The sequence below is a fragment of the Malania oleifera genome, chromosome 12 (genome assembly GCF_029873635.1).
Source record: "Malania oleifera isolate guangnan ecotype guangnan chromosome 12, ASM2987363v1, whole genome shotgun sequence".
Lineage (NCBI taxonomy): Eukaryota > Viridiplantae > Streptophyta > Magnoliopsida > Santalales > Ximeniaceae > Malania > Malania oleifera.
Genome location: NC_080428.1, coordinates 75,821,451 through 75,841,332, shown reverse-complemented (window position 1 = coordinate 75,841,332; position 19,882 = coordinate 75,821,451).

Below are 19,882 nucleotides of genomic sequence, written 5' to 3'. Positions count from 1 at the left end.
AACCATGAAAACATAGCATTTACGGTTTAAAAACTTAAAACTAGTCTTACGACCATTCATTTATACTTAAAATAGAATACCATATATCCTAGGTTTGAAAACAGTTCTTTTGAACAGTTGGTATTTGAAACACCAACTGAAAACATAGAACGGTTGGTATTCGAAACATCAACTGAAAACATAAATATACTTACTCCATAAACATTTCGTACGGTTCAAAATCGTTAAAAAACTGACTTAACTTAATCCCCTTACCTATTTTTGAAAGAGAAACTGAAACGGACGGAAAACCGAAAACCATAGCTTTTCGAACCGGTGAAACTACGAGATCTGATGAGCCGGAAGATGAGAGAGTGATCTAAGAGCAAGAGGGAGTCCCTAGGAGCCTTTTGGTGAAATAAAAGTGAAACCCTAGCAGAGCTCCAAAAGAAGGATTTTTAGATTTCTTAAAAAAAAAAATGAGCTCACTTCTATTTATAGGTGAGCATCCCAGGAGAAAACCGGCGCCGGTTTCCTCTGTTCGCACAAAATCGTCGCCGGTTTTGTGGTTGACTGGCCCAGTTGATCCAAAAAAATGGTCGGTTTTCCTTCAGCTTAGAAAATTGTCGCCGGGTTTGGCCTTGACTTCCCCAATTCCTTATTTTTCTTTTATCTTCCTTTATTTCCCACTTTTATATTTATTTTATTTTATTTTTTGGGTTCAGATTTCTACAATCTTCCCTCCTTATATAAATTTCATCCTCGAAATTTGCTAACTGTTACTGCTTACTTCCTAAACTCACGATCTATCTCTACAGAAGAGTTGATAGCCACCCACATAGCGGCTTCATCCCAAGTTTATTACATACCGTCACTTATGGCGGAGGAATACCGTGGTTACACATAATGTCTCGAGAATTTACAATACCATACATAATTTTCCCAGAGACCATTCATACATAAGCTCATTAACAATTGACAAACTAACATACTTACCTTACCTAACCTGCACATAAATCAACATATACCTGTTCAACCATACCATTCTGTTTAACACTAATCATCACCGAAAAGTTGTGGGTACTTCTGGCGTATTTCTGTCTCTAGCTCATAAGAAGCCTCCTCGATCGCATGATTGTGCCACAGTACCTTTACTAACGGTATTTCTTCATACGCAACTTCTATACCTTTTGATCTAGAATCTGAACTGATACCTCCTCGTAAGTCAACACATCCTTGATGTCGAATGGTTCATAGTTGATCACGTGCGTAGGATCTGACATGTACTTCCTTAACACTGATAAATTGAAGACGTTATGAACTCTAGACAATGTTGGGGGCAATGCCACTTGATAGGCCACTGGACCAATCCTCTCTAGGATCTTAAATGACCCAATGTACCGAGGACTCAGCTTGTCTTTCTTTCCAAACCTCATCACTCCCTTCAGTGGAGCAGTCCTCAAGAATACCATATCCCCGATTTTGAACTCTAGCACCCGTCGGCGAGTATCTGCATAACTCTTTTGCCGACTCTATACTACTTTTATCTTCTCCCTAATAAGTTTGACCTTTACAGAGGTCTTCCAAACTAATTCCTGTCCCAACACTCGTCATTCGCCTACCTCATCCCAGTACAACTGTAACGCCCCTACTGCCACGTGGGACCCGGGGTGCTATTTTAGTGACGTCTGTGTACCCAATACCAAACTCATCATATAAAATGTAGTGAAAATAAAATATACAATCTCCAAAATCTATTATCAGAGTTCTATACTACCTTTATATACAAAAAGGTTCCAAAATCCTCATTACAAACCAACGTACTATACTGATACAAAAACCAATTCAGATTACACTCACCACATACAAAAAACTATACTACCGTCTTAGCCCCTCTAGCTTGCTAAGAATGCTTCCCGGAATTTCCTGAAAAGATAGTTTGTAAAGTAGGGGTGAGGCACAGCTTAGTAAGGGAAGAACTAAGTTAATGTCAGTGTGTGGTCAGCATGCATTTAGTGTACAAAAAATAGCCAGTTCACTAACTCGATAAACACATTTATGAAATCATTCTTATTTTACACACATACACACAATTAGCCAAGGAAAGGGAAGATTACTTACCCATACAAGTAGCTTCCCTCTCCTCTAATACCATTACTACTATTAGAGCACTCACCTTTCTCAGTAAGCCCTCGAAATTTTCTTATTAATTATTCATATTCACATAAATTAACATATATGCCTATAAGACACTCCCTATAACAAACACGCCATTTACTTCCCTCATAGCACGAGTTGTGCAACTCGAAGGCTGGATTAAACCTGGGTGATTAGCCCAAACAAAGTCAAAAAACAACATCCTCTGCAAATACGTCTGTGGGCATCCACAGCAAAGCTACAGGTTCGATGCCCTTACTTCAACCTCACGCAGGCAGTCGGCTGGGACCCCCTACACTTTTATTCAGAACAGTGTGGGTGCACATGGTCTAACTAGAAACGGTACCGTGCTCATAATACACTAGTCCCTAGGGTTCCTAAAGCATATCATGCAATTTAAATAATAGAAATCACTATTTAAAATATCAATTCACATGTATTTCCTGTTATTCCAAAAACCTATCCCCCGACCACAAATACAATCCGACATATAGCCGTCAATTAAAACTCGATCCTCGGCCGTCAAATAATAATCCTTGCCCTTGGCCAATCAAACAATACCCGGTCACTGGTCGTTATTTCAAACTCATGTATTTCATAAATAGTTATAGTATTTTCGCAAGCAGTTCTAATATTTCTCAAAAAATTTAGTATTTCACAAATAATTCAATATTTCAAAATCCTAATTCCATATATACAATAACTCATACCAATTAAATCATATACTACGCGATTTTCCACATTTCAACATAACCATATAAATAAACAAGCTTTCCACCGTTCATTTTTCAAAAATACCATACAAAAATATCCTATGTTTGTAAAATCCATTTCGAACGATTAGTTTTGAAAATAACCTTTAATTTCTTAAATAAATAAATAAATATATAAAAATTTAATAAATTCATGTTTAATAAAATCCTGACTTAACTTAATCCCCCTTACCTGATTCCTGAAAAGCCCAATACAACCCCGACCTACGCCTCACAGCGTTCAAAACCCCTAAACCCTGAAATTCAAACTTCACCACATTATTTAACACAATTTCTAGAGTAGTTTTTCCTAAAATCCCCCTAAATTTCGAATACCTTAAAAAGCCTATTAAAAACCTAAATTGTTAAATTTACCCCTGATTTAGGGTTGGTGTCCCGGAGCTCAAACTCGAAAACCCGCTCCAACTAGATTGTAGAGAATCTCTCCATGAATCTCCTGGCAATTTCCATTCGTTAATTGGGCTTAAGATTTAAGAAAAATTGAGGTAAGTGTGAGAATTGACCTTACCCTAGGAGATATGTCTATGCAACTCCCACGACAAATCCGCTCTAGTAGGAATGTCGATGGCGGAGGTAAGATCCCAACAATATCTTCGGATTTCCAATCAGCCTAATATTGAAAAATAAATTGAGGAGAATGGGAAGGGAGATGACGAGGGAGACGGAGTAGGAAAGAGACGCTGAAATGTGAGAGGGGTTGCCTTGCAGGAAATTGAAACGAAGCTTCAGGATACTTTTTATATATAACCATATACAATAATATATTATATTATATTAATTTATTAATATATTATATTATATAACTTAATTAATAATTATTATTTAATTACTAATATGATAAAAATTAACTATTTAATTTAATTAATTATTTAATTATTTTATTTTTTTAAGGGTCACTACACCTAGATATTTTTGGGGTCATTACATTCTCCCCTCCTTATAAAAATTTCGTCCTCAGAATTTATAGAATGCAACCCCAAATAAAATCCGTCATTAACCTAATAAGTTTGGAGTTAATCTTGTGAACAACTCTATTAGAACAGGTAACTAATATAAATTGATGGAATTATACACATTGTCCTAATACACCTTGCTTCAGCACCAACACTCAACAACTTCAATCTCCAGTCTTCCAAAGATCTAACACCAACATTTCTTGTTTAGCATATAACTGATGAGCTCATAATGTTTGTAACATTAATCAAAAATGTTATTCATGCTCCTCTTGTGTCTTTAATTACCCCCCCCCCCCCCCCAAAAAAAAAACATCCATAAAAATTTATAATGAACTGATCAAAGTATGGTTGAATAACTTGAGTTATTATATCCATGAAAATGTAGGGTGCATTAGTAACCCCATTTGATAACACCAGAAACTTATAGTGATCTTACTATGTACTCAATTTTGTCTTTGGGATGTGTAATTCTCAATTCTTAATTAGTGATAATTTAATTGCAAATCAATCTTAAAAAATTTTGAGGTTTTACCAATTAATCAAATAATCCACCAATTCCTGGTAGTTGATATCAATTTTTAATGTAACATGATTCAACTTCCAATAATTAATGCATAACCTCGAGATCCCATTATATTTCTTAGTGAATAACACAAGTGCAACCTATGATGATATACTAGGTTGAACAAATTCTTTGTCGAGAAATCTTCTAGTTGCAGGTTGCCTTAGTTTAGTTAATGCCATTCTATATGAAACAGTTGACATGGGCTCTATTCCTAGCACCAAATCAATATTAACTTCAATTTCCTTTTGGAAGTAACCTTGATAAATCATATGGGAAGAATATCTAAAAATTCATCACCTATGGGTAAAGAAATTTGGGGATTCGTTAACTTGTATATTTCTTCCATTGTTGTTACAAACCCAGACAAGTGCCCACATCTTGTCCTTTCACAAGCACTCAAGATGTCAAATATGAAAGCTTGTTAGTTAGAAAGAAAACCCTTACTCCATTTGGATCTCTGAATACTATTTTCTTTTGATAACAATCAACTAGGTGTATGATCAATGAATAACCACCAATGATTAGCCTCATCTTTAAACAGAGAACTTACAATGATGACTTATACTCATCAACGACCATACCTGCTAGGGCATCTCAAACTAGGATGTGTAATCATTAGTTTGTCAGATCAAATGTATAAAAGGCACTTCACACAATCATCATAACTCGTAGTTTGTTTGAGTAAAAATTATATGAGCTTCTAAACATTCTTCGTAATTCTAATCACCCAATTCTTTTTCAATGCCAAACTAATACACAAACTTACACTTTTAAATCAGGGTAAAGTATTATTTTCCTACCAAATTGGTTTCTAGATTTATTTATTTATTATTTTTTTTCTTGCTTCCAATAGTTTTAAGATTCCACTTCTAGCCTATGTTGGCAAACGTTGAATATCAAAATATAGTTGGAAAATATCCTCAATGAAAAACAAGGATTGCAATTATGGCAAGTCCAAGTCTTGGTATACCAACTCAAGCCAACCCTGATCTTGCTCCAGTGACTGGACAATATACAATAAACACTTGTGTTGATTCTTGGTATAGAATACAATACTAATGAAGTTGTTTAGTCAGCTATGATCAGTGATCGAACATTATTTGGCAGCATAAATCTCATGAGAAATGGATTAGGAAGGAAATAGTGATATTTATTTGTACTAGAGAGTTGCTAATGATAGAAGAATTAGATTCTGGAGATAGCTTCAAAAACTACAATCAACTGCAAATCACCACAGAAGATTTCACATTAAGTTGTATACGAATCAAATCCCAATCAAGCTGATACCCAAGCTGTAACGACCTGCTTATTTTACTTTTTTTTTTTCTTCCATAACAACAAAACCAATATAATAAACCATGAAGATCATAATCAACCTGAACCCGTGGGTACCAAGGATACATCAGAGATACCATACGGAAGCCTAAGTAGCACGAAACATAAAATTATATACATCTCATAATACCATTCAACATAATACCAAAGTTACTACATTCATCATATACAACCCAAAACATTCAAAAACCAGTTCTAGGGTCGTCCCCAAAAATCCATCTGACCTTAGCAAATACTTACCCTTCGGAAAGGGTAGATCAGCTGTAACTATCTTTGCGAAGCTTTATCCGCTCTCCTTTATGGCACTCATGTAACGCTCATATAATTTGGGGTGAGACACCTCTCAGTAAGGGAAATAGACTAATACTAGTGTGTGGCAACATGAGTATTTCCGTGTTATACATAAAACCATGCATACGAGTATTCAGTAAAACTGTCTATATCATTTCTAGGAAAAACATGTGCAATCATAGCATGACAGAACATACTGGATTTCCATAAGCATCATTTATCTCACATATAATAATAATACGAAAACAACCCTGGAAGGTTAGCTGGCTAGTGTCATGTCTTACCCCCATATGACTGGGTTGTGTGGCCCGAAGGCGGGACCTGACAATGGCTGGCCGACCACTGCCAAGTCAAAGTAAATGTTTGTATGTATGATGGGTCTACCAGACCTGGTCTGTACACCAAGGATGCCAATACTTCAATAAACCACATCGACTATCCATCTTCACGCTGCCCCGTACGACAGCGATAACACAATATCATGATGATCATGAACACATAACTACGGTACCGTACAAGTGCAAGCCTAAACCAAGCCAATTAGGTTATGATAACATATAACATATTCCAAATTGTGATACATTACTATTCCATAATAATAATTGTCAATTCAATATCACATTTCATATGAAACGTGAAAATTGTCGGCCCGTACGCCAGTATTTCATATTTTATCAATCATGGCCCATACACCGTATCACATATCAAATAAAAGGCTCGACCCGTACACCGGCTCAATCACTGCCCGTACGCCAATATATCATATAAAAACTCTCGGCCCATATGTCGGTTTATTATTGTAAAACTCTGTATCATTTAACATTTTCCCAAAAACAGTAATTTATAATAAATTCTACTCATGCCACACAGAATGAGTATTATGTATATTTAGAACATATCGTCATTTACAGCAATATTTACCAACATAACGCATATATTGTAACGCCCCAACCTGGGTTTGCCAGGGAGCATTGCATCTCTCCTCCTCCACCTGGACCAGACAACAGGGGGCGGGCCTTATCGGACTAATGATTGGCCCCACAGATCAACATGTGTCCTTTTCAGTGTGTTTTGTCCTCACTCACACACTTCCTGAGAAAACTTCCCAAGAGATCACCCATCCCAATATTGCTCCAAGGCAAGCATGCTTAACCATGGAGTTCTTATAGGAAAACTCCCGAAAAGAAAGGTGCACCTTGTTGATACGGGTAGTAACATCTAATCTTTTTAAGTCTTTTCATTCATGGGGTATCACACACACACACACACACACACACACACACACACACACACACACACACACACACACATATATATATTATATTTCTAAAATCAAATGCTATAAAATTATACATATATTTTCATAAAACAACTAGCTTAGTTTATCCCCTTACTTGATTCTTGAAAAGCCCCTAAGATAAACTGTCCTGCACCCGCAGGGTTCTCTGTTCAACACCTTGAAATCAACATTTCCCAAAGCATAAATTCAGTATTTCTACGCGTACTACGTTTTCTACAACTGTAGGGAAGGCCAAATACTGAATAAAAGCCTTACCCTGAATTTGGGATGAAATCTAAACTAGCCCCACCGATGATACACTCCAGCATATTTGTAGAGAACTTCACCATGAGTGTCATGGTGGCTTCGGATCGTCGATCCGGCGAAGAACGGACTCAGAAATTAAGAGAGAAGGGTAGGGAACCAAAGAGGAGAGAGAGAGGAGGGTTGGTGCATCAAAATTCAGCCAAAAAATGAAGTTTGGGCTATTTATACATTGACTTTTGTCGACAAGGTCATGAAAAAAGTTCTTCAACGAACGCTTGTTCCTAGTCGACGAAATTCAGAGCTGTGAAATAGCCTTTCGATAACTTCTCGTCGATGAAATTCACCCTCGTCGATGAGGCCTGCTATTCCTCATTTTTAAATTTCCTTTTCCTCCCTCTTCATTATTTAAATACCATAATTTTTTGGGTCACTACACAAGCAGTTAAATTAGTGTCCCATTGCCAAGTAGGATTCACACAAGATAGAGCAAAAAGATAAAACTCCAGGTCCAACATGTATGGTTTTCCTTCTGGATAGTAGATTGCTAAAGGTCCAAGTATCATTATGATTTTTCTTCTAGGTAAGTTACTAAAAATGATTTTGTTAGGTGTTATTTGGTTCATAAGACCCTTCGGAATACTTGGCAATGTAATGCCCATAACATCTTATTCTCATGTTTGTTTCCGGATTATGGTGATAACATCACTTCCCAGGAAATAAAGAATTTCCCCAAAACATAGGAGTCCAATTGTTGCCACTTAGTATCTTATATTCTTATGGGCATCTTAATTTTAGGATTAAATTGTCCCCACTATTTTGATCAACTTATGGAAATATGAAAATATGTAGTCGATGCACATTTTCATCGACCCATCTTTCTTTTTCACAAACAATACTGGAACTTCTTAGGGTTACACGCTGGGCCTAATAAACCCTTATCTAATAATTCTTGTAACTGTTCCTTTAACTCTTTAAATTCTGCCGGTGTCATTCCGTATGACATTTTGGAAATCAGCGTTGTCTCCGAAACTATATCAAATAGTAACCTTTACCTCATGATGAGGAGGTGGCCCCAACAAATCCTCGAGGAATATATCAGGAAAATCCCTCACTACCGGGATATCCTTTAATCTCAACTCCCCTTCTGGTGACCCCCCTTGGGGTGCTTGATCACCTCCTCGATACTGATGTTGTGGAGGTGGATAGTTCAATGTCGCACAGCAGTCTTGCGCCATATGTCCAGCCCCACCACACCGATAGCAAACAACTGGTCCTCCTCTGCACTCACCCCAATGCCTTTGATGGCATCTTGAACATATAAGATGCTGTGAACTCCCTTGACGGCTTGAGATCCCGTATCCTGTCGCTGGCCCGAGAAATTACCAGGCCGCCTTCATGAGCCCTGACTAGTGCTGGTTTGAAACCCCTGAGGCAAGAGTATTTTCTTATGATTTGCGGTTCTCTCCTCCTCCTGAATACTGGCCTCAACTGCCATGGCCTTGTCTATCAGTTTAGAGACACTCTGCGTCAACAATCCCACGACCAGTGCTCGTATTCCCTACCTCAGACCTCTCCCGAACATCCGACCTTCCCTCGGCTCTAGGACCATATAAGGTGTGAAACGAAATAGCTCCATGAACCTGGCCACATACTGCGGTACAATCATGGGTCCCTGGGTCAGATACAGGAACTTTTGAGCCTTCGCCTCTCAGGTGGCAGTAGGGAAGTATCTGTTAAAGAATACCTCCATGAAACAGCTCTACGTGATAGATGCATGCCCTGAATGCTGATCCTCAACCATCTTCGCCGATCTCCACCACCTTTTCGCTTCCCCTACCAATTTAAAGGTGGCAAACCGCACATTTTGCTCCTCTGTGCACTCTTGCACACCCATCAGTTCCTTTATTTCCTGAACCCAATCTTCAGCAATGACCGGGTTCGCTTCTCCTACAAAAATCGGCAAATTCGTCCGAGTAAACTGTTAGAAAGTGCAGCCCCAACCAACCGATGGCTAATCCTGCTCTTTAAGGTCCCTTTGGTTCCCCTTCCAAGCCTGTCCTGCTATACTTCGCAGCACCGCCGAAGCATCAACATCATCCTCACTGGAAGTATCCACGTGATTATCCCCTCCAGCTATAATGTCATTTCCCCTAGAATCCATCCCGAAGATAGGATAGAAACCGACTTGAAAACTCCTCATTTATCATAATTGAAGCAAGTATGAAATGAACAAACTACTAATACGTATGAATTCTCGGTTTAAAGATTCATTCCCTTAGTTCTGTCACAAAATTGACAAAATACCAATCTCCAACGTAACACTGACTCCACACACGTATTCGACCGCCCTAACGTCCCAACCTAAATTTTCGAGCTCCAGTCTCTCAACCCATAAACGAAACCATCGATGGATTTATCATGATTTTCCTGAAATCTTCATTCCAGGAAAAGCACAGAAAACCATCATGGATCTTCGCCTCCAAGCTTCCAGACCAAAACCCAACCTAATCTACCCACTCACATCCTTATTCTATCTTAACCTATACTCTGATAATTATCAACCATCAAAGTTTACAGAACCTAGCAAACCTAGGCTCTGATACCACCTGTAATGCCCCGACCCATCACATGGGGGCCGGGGTGCTACTTTAGTGAAGTTTGCATACCTGATACCAAACTCATCATATAAAATGCAGCTGAAATAAAAGATACAATCTCTAAAAATCCATTACCAGAGTTCTATACTACCTTTATACAGAAAAAGGTTCCAAAATCCTTATTACAAACCAACGTATTATACTTATACAAAAACCAATTCAAACTACATTCACCACATACAAAAAACTATACTGTCGTCTCAGCCCCTCTAGCCTACTAAGAACGTTTCTTGGAATTTCCTGAAAAGATAGTTTGTAAAGTATGAGTGCGGCACAACTTAGTAAGGGAAGGACTAAGTTAATGTCAGTGTGTGGCCAGCATGCATTTAGTGTACAGAAAATAGCCAGTTCACTAAGTGGATAAACACATTTATGAAATCATTCTTATTTGACACACATACACACAATTAGTTGAGGATAGTCAAGATTACCTGCCCATACAAGTAGCTTCCCTCTGCTCTAATACCATTACTACTATTAGGATACTCACCTTTCTCAGTAAACCCTCGAAATTATCTTATTAATTATTCGTATTCACATAAATTAACAGATATGCATATAAGACACTCCTAGTGATAAACACGCCATTTACTTCCCCCATGGCACGAGTTATGCGGCCCGAAGGCTGGATTAAGCCCGGGTGATTAGCCCAAACAAAGTCAAAAAAATAACATCCTATGCAAATATATCTGTAGGCATCCACAACAAAGTTGCAGGTCTGACGCCCTTACTTTAACCTCACGTAGGCAGTCGACTAGGACCCCCTACACTTTTATCCAGAACAGTGTGGGTGCACATGGTCTAACTGGAAATGGTACCGTGCTCACAATACACTGGTCTCTAGGGTTCCTAAAGCATATCATGCAATTTAGATAAGAAAAATCACCATTTATAATATCAATTCACATATGTTTCCTGTTATCCCAAAAAGCTGACCCCCGGCCACAAATACAATTCGGCATATAGTCGTTAATTAAAACTCGGTCCTCGATTGTCAAACAATAATCCTTGCCCTTGGCCAATCAAACAATACCCAGCCACTGGCCGTTATTTCAAATTCCTACATTTCATAAACAGTTCCAAGTGTAAGAACCTGAACCATGATATAGGGGTTAATTATGTAAAAGAGGGGTAAAAATGGAATTTGCACAGACTTCGTTGACGAGGCCATAATTCGTCGACAAAGGTAGAAGGCTTCTCGTCGACTAAAGTTAGAGGCTCGTCGACGAGAAAAAGCCGAGAGGTATGGAAATTTGGAAATATCACGATTCGTCGGCGAAATCGTTATCTCGTCGACGAAATTTCTGAAGACCTCGTCGACGAGGATGCCATCTCGTCGACGAAATTGCCTGGGTCAAAGGTCCTATAAAGGGATATTTTGATTACTTTGGGACTAAGTTTCCTAAACACACACTCTCTCTCTAGAACTCTCCCTACACTCTTTCTCTCTAGTTTTGTTTGCCGATCGTTGCCCAGTTCGTAAATCCAACGATACTGCGAGAATCAGGAAAGGATTCTCTACACTTCTAGCGGATTGGAATTCCATTTCGAGCGTTTTTGGGTTTTGGGCTAAAATCAAGGTAAGTCTCAGTTTTCATTTCTGATTCAGTATATGTGCAGTAGTATGGATTGTAAGAATGTATTGTACTATGGTTTGTAGGTTTTGGAGTCTCAGTTCGTAGTTTTGAGGACCGTAGAGTTCGTAGTTGGAATTTGGGTTAAGGTAAATGGATTCTGTTTATATTAGTTCATTTTTGAAATTGAGTTCGATAAGCTTGTAGGCTACGATCATATGTATGTTTTGACTACTTATTTGGGGAAATCTATCGGGTAAAAATACGGGATTTTCGGGTTACAGTTTTTTGAGAAAATTGAGGATTTCGGGTATCATCTCTATTTTGTTTGGAAAACTGATGGTTGTGTTAAAACTGTATTATTGAGGTGACCGTAATCCATATTTGCATAAACTGTATACTTGAAATTGTAAATGATATGATTTTCCGTAAACCAAATAAGTGTGGTATGTATGGTTGTATGTAATTGTTCCAGGTATTTGTAAAACAGTTATGTGGCAGCTTATTACCGTACGCTGAAATGTATAGGAATGTGAGTTCCAAAATGATTTTAGGGATTTGTAAAATAGCCATGTATCGGTTAACTACCGTGGGCGAGAGTGGCCGACTCTATATCTGGGGTGTGAAATATCACCAGTATGTTCCGGCTGGTCACCGAAGGGTGTGTTCTACACCGTATGTAGCAATGTAATCAATATTGGGCCTGAGTCGCCGCAGCGTAGTTGTGCATGCGGCAATGTAATCGTTGTGAGACTGGGTGACCTTGTGTAGTTGTGTATGTGGCAATGTAATCACTGTGGGCCTGAGTCGTCACTTCGTAGTTGTGTGTGTAGTAATGTAATCGCTGTGAGACTAGGTGACCTTGTGTAGTTGCGTATGGAGCAATGTAATCACTATTGGGCCTGAGTTGTCGCATTGTAGTTGCGTATGTAGTAATGTAATTGATGTGAGACTAGGTGACCTTGTGTAGTTGCGTATGGAGCAATGTAATCACTATTGGGCCTTGATCGTCGCAGCGAAATTGCGTATGTAGCAATGTAATTGCTGTGAGACGAGGTGACCTTGTGTAGTTGCAAATTAGTGTGGCGACACTAACCGTATGTATGTATGTTTTGGTATCGTATGAAATGGAATGGTTTTTTAAAAATATTGGAACTGTATGGAATTGTATGAAACTGTACGAATTGTTTCAAATTATATCATATGTATAGTGTTATGAAGTATGTAAAATGACACTGGTATACCACACACTGATATAAACTATTTTCTTCCTTACTGAGAGGTGTCTCACCCCGAATGTACGTACAATGTTTTTCAGGTCCTTCAAGTAGCCGTAAGTAGCATCCTAGCGTCTGGCAGCAAGGGAATCGTAACTACTGCTAGTACCTATTAGGTACGAGTTTTGGTATCCACATTGTCAGGATAGTTTGTAGACACCTGGGGTACATGTTGTAATTATGGGAATGTATGTCCTAGTTTGTATAGACTCTGGTATGATCTTGTTTATGTATAAAAGACCATATTCCACTGCGTATCTGATGAGTATAGATTGGTATGAGTATGTATATAGGGCAACCGTGTACCCCACGGGGTCGGACCCTCTTATTTGTATTGTATCATGTATGTTTAAATTAATACAGAAATAGGTTAGGTTACTCAAATTCACCCTCGGGTCCCATTTCCGGGTTCGGGGCGTGACACCAAGAGTCTATAGGATGCCTTGGGATCACAATTGACATTCAGTACGTCTTTTCACCCGCAGACGGATGGACAATCTGAGAGGACTATTCAAACATTAGAGGATATGTTGCGAGCTTGTGTATTGGACTTTGGGGATAGTTGGATACAGTATCTACCACTTGTTGAGTTTGCATACAACAACAGTTACCAAGCTAGCATAGAGATAGCACCTTACGAGGCATTGTATGGTCATCGATGTCAATCTCTGTTATATTGGGATCAGGAAGCTAAGCGGAAGACACTGGGTTTGAAACTGATTCAGCAGGCCTCTGTAAAGGTCGAATTGATCAGGGAGAGAATTAAGATAGCTCAGAGTTGGCAGAAAAGTTGTAAAAACCCCGACCCGAGATATGTAGATTGAACAAATAACAAATGGGTAAAAAGGTAAATTTTGTAGTCTTCGTCAACGAAACCATTGTTCTCATCGACGAAGGCCCTCGTACTCTTCGTCGCCGAAATTCAGAGTCTCGTTGACGAAAAAATACCGAACGTGTTGTAAAATATCAGAATAGGGTTCGTCAGTGAAGGAGCCGGTTCGTCGATGAAATGTATGGATGATGTCGATGAAGGCATCGTATTGCCGACGAGGTTGGCTGGGTCAAATGGGCTATAAATATCCATTTCTTTTGCTTAGTTGCTAAGAAACCTCAAACTCTCTCTTTCTCTCTCTAGAACCAGTGAGATCTCTCTCTCTCTCTCTCTTCGATTCTTCGTTGTTCGTCGCCTGATTCGTCGATCCGATGTTACCACATAGATCAGAAGGAGAAGCTTTATGTTTTTAGCAGATCAGAAAGTCGTTTCAGGGATTTTCGGGTTTTGACCCAAAAACTGAGGTAAGGGTCCTGACTCACTCGAAATGAGCAGCTCGAAAGCTATCCCAAGTATAGGAGTTCTGTCGTGTAATATTCAGCCCAAGGGATAGATCGTCTCCTCAGGGAATGCGTTTTAATCTCAAAATTCACATTCTTCCAATCGAAAATAAAAAGTTACTGAACTCAGTTTAGATTCGGGATTTTCAAGATTGGTTGAGATTTATTTTAACAATTTAAACAAACACGCAAATAAAACCCTAATCCTAACATGCACTAAATTAGACAACAAGAATGGAAATCCTACGTTAACAACTGAACAAGAATTGAAACACGTGTTAACTAAAAACGGTAACTTTAAAACACGTAATTCAAACACACAAAATACGAACTTTAATGAAAGGGACCCTAAACTAAAGCAGACTTCAACCAAAAATCAAATTTTAAGAAAGAAAGACGACTGATTTAATAAAAACAAATTTTGTTCTCTTTTTGTATATATATATTTAAGAAACTAATTCAAACTCTATAAAAAAAAACAACTTTAATGCTGTTGAAATAAGACATGGGGGAACGCAGTCTAAATTAAATAATAATAACTAAGATAAAGAATTAAAAATTAATGCCTTAATAAAAATTCGCAAAACAAAGATTAACAATTGTTCAATAATAAAAGATTGGAAAGAAAAGAAAACTAAAAAAAAAAAAAAACTACATAAGAAAAAGAAAGAGAGAGAGAGATCTGCTGGCAACACTGCTGCTCATGGAGGCTTCGAGTGACTGCTAAAGAGGGTGATGGAATAGGGGAGTTGCAGAGGGAACATGATAAACTGGGGAAGTGTTAGAGGGAGAGCTGAGAGGGGAAGGCCGAGGGAATTAAAGGAGAGTAAGAGAGGGAGAGATTTGAAAGGGGGAGAAACGAAGGGCAGAGAAGGTAGGAGGCAGGGGAAGAGAGAAAGAGGTTAGGGAAAGGGGAAAGGGAAAGGATAAAAGAAAAAAAAAAGAGAAAAGAAAAAAAGAAGAAGGAAGAAGCTCGGGAGTTGTGTGCGTTGGTGGGCTTTTAAAAGAGAATAGTTGCTGCCCTACCCAGATCCATCTCCACTTGACCGGGCCATGCATGGCCGGGTCACATCAAAGCTTATATTATATTTTTTTTTCTTCATTTTTTGCTCTTAGCGATCACGGCCAGGTTTGGTCTTCCTGGAGCCAGTTTCGCTCGAAACTAAAAACATGGAAGTTGTAGATAATCTTTTCCTCTTTCTCCAAAAAATTGAATCATCTCGATTGGAGTTTGGACGGGAAAGTTATATGCGAATTATGAACTGGTGCTGATTTTGGTTCTTGGAAATTTTTCCACGATAAAAAAATTACCAAAAATTCATAAATTGTTCAATAAAATTAAAAAATGATAAATAGGGCACTTTGTTAAAATATTGGACATAATTAGACATTTAATTAAAAATAGAAGCCATAATGGCCGGATTAAGATGCCTAATTACATAGTTTTAGGGCGTAATCAGGTCCGATTTCAATTTCATTTTGGAATATATGTAGTAGTACGAGTTGTAGTGAAGTATAGTTTTTTGATGTTTAAGTTTTGGTGTCTCAATTCGTAGTTTTGGAGTCGTAGAGTTCGTATTTTGGTATTTGGGAAAGGTAAGGGGATTCTATTTATATCAATTTATTTTTGAAATCAGGATCGATAAACCAGTAGTTTACGATCATATGTATGTTTTGATTACTTATTTGGGAAAATATATCTGGTGAAAATGCGAGGTTTTCTAGTTACAGTTTTTGGGAAAATTTGGGGGTTTCGGGTACCATCTCTATTTTGTTGGAGAAACTGTATGTTGTATTAAAATTGTAGTATTGAGATGACCGTACCCATATTTGTATTAAACTGTATTCTTGAACTGAAAACGATAGGATTTTCTGTTTACCAAATAAGTGTGGAATGAACTGTTGTATGTAAAATGTTTCAGGGTTTTATAAAAACAGTTAGGGGCGGCTAATTATCGTACGCTGATGAGTATAAGGACATGAGTTCCAAAATTGTTCAAAGTTTTGTAAATCAGTTAGGGGCGGCTAATTACAATACGCTGATGCCATGTCTCGGCTAATTACCGTGGGTGAGAGTGTCCGACTCTATATTCGAGGGTGTGAAATATCTCCTGTTCTTTTCGGCTGGTCACCGAAGGGTGCGAGCTACACTGTACTGGCAATGATATCGCTATGAGGTTTCGGTTATTGCAGGGTATCAGGTGCTTAAGTGTGATGACACTGACAGTATGTTTGGTATCGTATGTACTAGAACATATTTGTGAAAAATACTGGAACTGTATGGAACTATATCGTATTGTATTGAATTGTGTTATGTTTTTTGCCGAAATAACACTCGTATGCTACACACTGATATAACCTGCTTTCTTCCTTACTGAGAGGTGTCTCGCCCCGAATATACAAATGTTTTTCAGGTCCTTCGAGTAGCCGAAATTATCATCCTAGCGTCCGGAAGCGATGGTGTCGTTTAACTATGTTTTGTACCTATCTAGGTACAAGTTTTGTAATCGGGTTGTCATTGTTGGATTTTGTAGACACTCGAGGTATGTATTGTAGTTTTGGGAACATATATTCTAGCTCTGTATAGATTCTGGTATGATATGATATATGTATAGAAAGAACATTTTCCGTTGCATACTTGATGTGTATGGATAAGTATGTGAATGTGTATAGGGTTCACGTGTACCCCACAGGGTCAGACCCTCATTCAGTATTGTATCATGTATGTTTAATTTATACAGAGACAGGTTAGGTTACTATATTCACACCTGGGACCCATCTGCGGGTTCGGGGAGTGACTGCTTGGTATCAGAGCTAAACTAGGTTTTTAAGTCTTGTAGACTTGGTTAGGTGTAATTTATGTGTACATACTAGAGTATAGGATGTAGAAAATGGGCAGAGTAGGTTGAGAGTTGTCTTGTTTCTAAATGGGGACTCATTGGCAGTGTTCTGTGTTTTTCCTGGAATGATGATTTCAGTAAAATCATGGCAAACCACTAATGGTTTCGTGTCGGTGTGGTAGGATAGACCTAGACCTATGAGAGTAGTAGTTGACATAATTAGTTCTAATGATTGTGTTTATTGTGTACGATATAGGAATTCTAACTGATTCCTATTCTATTTTCAGAATGGAGCCCAAGGATAACAACTTGGATAGTGGCTCTAAGGGGACTGCGAGTGATGAGTCACCTTCTATGCCTCGAGGGTTGACAAGGTAGGTTATGCGGGAGATCGGGCAAAGTGTTAGGAGACGTGAGCACTCTCCTACTGCTACTGGTGGTACCATAGAGAGGTTCACCCGTATACACCCTACAACGTTTACGGGAGGACCCGATCCAATAGTGGCAGAGAACTGGGTGCAGAAGACTGAGAAGATATTGGAAGTTCTGCACTGTACTGACTAGCAGAAGGTTCTCTATTCTACCTTTCAATTGGCAGGAGAAGCATAGAGATGGTGAATGACAGTGAGTCTGCTTGAGAAGAAGAGAGCTGGTCCATCTGGGGCCATTTCAAGGAAGTATTCTTCGAGAGATACTTTCTGGCTTCCACACGTGATGTAAAGGCTGACGAGTTCTTAAGCCTAATGTAGGGAACCTTGACGATGTAGAGATATGCAACCAGATATATTGAGCTATCTCATTTCATGTCGTAGTTGGTCCTGAATGAGTATGAGAAGGCTTGAGATTTGAGAAGGGTTTGAGGAAGAACATCCGCAGGCTTGTGGGGATGTTGCATATCCGAGAGTTTTCTATTCTGGTGGATAAAGTCACCATAGTTGAGACCAACCTCCAGGGAGATGAGGTGGTGCAAGAACAGAGGAAGAGACCAGTATCTTGTGGTTCTCAAACTAGTCCTCGACATGGACAGTGGAAGAATAAGAAGAACTATAGTTCGGGTTGTCGCCAAAATACCGAGCAACAGAGTTCTCAGGGGGATCCATCCTTTGCACCATCCGCCAAGTGCTGTAAATGGCACGACGGTGAATGCCCACCGTTCTAGGGTAATTGCTACAATTGTGGCAAATCAGGCCATATGTCTCGAAACTGTCAGGCACGGAGGAGCAAAATTTCTGCACAGAGCCAGAACCGTGGGAGTAATAAGGTGCCTCGGGGAAACTATTAGGAAAAAATGGCTCCAGCGAGGGTGTACTATAACGACCTGCTTATCGTAATATATAATAAAACATAATAAATAAAATAGTCAACTCGAACCCATGAGCAGGGACACCTGTCATACACAGAGGAACCTAGGCAGCAGTAAATGTAAATCACATTCATTAATCATAAATTACATAATACCAAAGTCTACTATATTCCCAAAGATACTATGTTTATATACAATCTACAAAACATCAAAATAAACCTAGGATCTTACAATAAAAATCTCCTGATCCTAGATCAAAACTTACCCTTTTAGCATGAAAGCTCAACTCACTCAGCGGCGGCCCTGACCCGTCGGTCTCTCTAGGTTTCCTGAAATAATTTAAACTTTAGGGTGAGACACCTCTTAGTAAGGGTAGATAAATTAAAATCAGCTGTGTGACAACATGAATATTTAATGTTGTAATACATATACCGTATATTTCACATACAATAAAACATAAATCGTAATATGGTTAGATAAACATATAATTTCGTACTTCCAAGTAATCATACTAATCATGTATTATCTGGTATAATCTATAATACTGAAAACTACTCAGGATGTATAGTTAGCTGATGTCATGTATTACCCCCATGACGAGTTGTGCAGCCCAAAGGCGGGACCCGACAATAGCTAACCGATCATTGTCGAGTCAAAAATGTCTGTAAGTACGATGGGCCCGCCACACCCTGGTCCAGACGGCCAGGTGGACGTCTACAACTTTACACTAAAAGCCACATCGACTATCCATCTCCCACCCCATCGTAGGGTGGTTAGCACCAATCTGAACATAGATATTTGATCTATAAGCTACGGTACCGTGCTCCTGAAACTGAACTAAACTAACATCCGAATTCTGATAACATATAGTACATAAACATATACTGTTTATCGTAAATCAGATAATAGCATTTTCTGAATCCTACATTAACATAATAATTACGACCTCGCACCGAAAACATGAATAAATGCGGCCTTGCGCCGAATAACATGAGTAATTGCGTCCTTGCACCGACCATCGATTACGGCCTTGCGCCGAACATATCATATATTCTGAAATCATAATATAATGTGTTTATCATGTTATTCTTGAAAATATTTGCAAACATGCTTTATTTTGTAAATCTAACTTAACATGGTATAATATATATATATAAAAGAATATTCACGCCACATGAATTGAATGAAACCATATATTTCGTTTTGAAATCACATTTCCTATACAATTGCAGTATTTTACCAAACTCACTTTTTCTCAATTATACTCATATATATAATCACATGCTTTTTGAAAATC